Below are 1,468 nucleotides of genomic sequence, written 5' to 3' on the forward strand. Positions count from 1 at the left end.
TTTTGTTCGATAAAATCTCCTTAAGGAACTTCGCATAACTCGGCATCTGCTGCAATGCATCTGCAAAAGGAATGTTAATATGCAATTTTTTAAAAATTTCAATAAACTTCGAAAATTGCTTATCCTGATTCTTTTTCTTTAATCTCTGAGGAAAAGGCACGGGTGGGGTGTGATGTGCCAACTCTGGTGGTATCTCGGGGAATGGCAATTTCTCCTTCTTCTTTTGCCTTTCATCCTTCTTCTTTTTCTCTTCCTCCAAGCCACTTGGTTTCTCTTCAGTAACAATCTCTTCATCAACTTCCTCATCCGAATCTTCCTTTCCGGTTTGCTCAACCTCCTTGGTAGCTTGCTCTACCTTTTCCAAAACTGTCCCACTTCTTAAAGTGATGGCGTTTGCTTGCTCACGTGGGTTAGTCACTGTATTGCTTGGTAAAGAACCTTGAGGTCTCTCATTTAGTTTCTCGGCCAATTGGCCCATCTGTACCTCAAGATTCCGAATGGATGCCCCTTGATTTCTAAAATTCGTCCTCGTCTCATTCATGAATCTCGTGGTCTCTTGCATAAATTTCCCAAACATATCTTCCAACTTTGTCACTCTTTGATCTCCCGGTTGATTAGTCACCCCTGGTTGGTTATTCGAAACTGTCATCTGGTTCCATTGATTATTTTGCTGGTTTTGATTTCCCCAAGCCAGATTTGGATGATTTCTCCACCCCGGATTGTATGTGTTGGAGTATGGGTTGTTTGGTTGTCTCTGATTTCCTGCCAAGTAATTCATTTGCTCCGTTGATGAAGATGACGAACCAAATGTGTTCCCAACTTAACACTCGCTGCTCACATGGTTTTCTGCACAAAAATCACACGTTAGTTGAGGTGCTTGGATAGAGTTTACCTGTATAGTTCCCAACTATTTCTGAAGTGCCGTGAGTTGGGTTGAGATGGCTGTAAAGGCATCAACTTCATGAAGACCCAAAGATTTCCTTGGTGTTGCTCTCTCATTTGGTCTTTGATAGTTGTTGCTTGCCAAAACCTCAAGCAACTCATAGGCTTCTTCTGGTGTCTTATTCTGCAAGGCCCCTCCTGAAGCTGCATCCACCATGGTTTGCACATTATCCATCAATCCATTGTAGAATGTTTGGACTTAAAGCCAAACTGGCAAGCCATGGTGTGGGCATTTCCTCATTAACTCTTTGTATCTCTCCCAAGCCTCATATAGTGACTCGGACTCATCTTTTAGAAATGATGTGATATCATTTCTTAATTTTGCCGATTTTGCTGGAAGGAAGAACTTAGTAAGGAATTTATGTGCTAGATCATTCCAAGTTGTGATAGTTCTCGGTGGTAGTGCCATTAACCACCCCTTGGCTTTATCCCCCAATGAGAAAGGAATAACCTCAACCTAATAGCATCATCTGACACTCCATTTGACTTGAAGGTGTCACAAATTTCTAAGAAATTTGTAATATGC

General features: G+C 41.6%; 1 non-coding gene across 1 annotated transcript; it reads left to right on the plus strand.

The window, feature by feature from the left end:
• Positions 1-1,157: 1,157 nt before the first annotated feature.
• On the plus strand, positions 1,158-1,264 carry LOC116137807. Its single transcript, XR_004129225.1, has one exon. It is a non-coding gene; the product is annotated as a small nucleolar RNA R71 (small nucleolar RNA).
• Positions 1,265-1,468: the final 204 nt, after the last annotated feature.

This window comes from Pistacia vera, unplaced genomic scaffold (genome assembly GCF_008641045.1).
Source record: "Pistacia vera cultivar Batoury unplaced genomic scaffold, PisVer_v2 Contig333, whole genome shotgun sequence".
Taxonomy (NCBI): domain Eukaryota; kingdom Viridiplantae; phylum Streptophyta; class Magnoliopsida; order Sapindales; family Anacardiaceae; genus Pistacia; species Pistacia vera.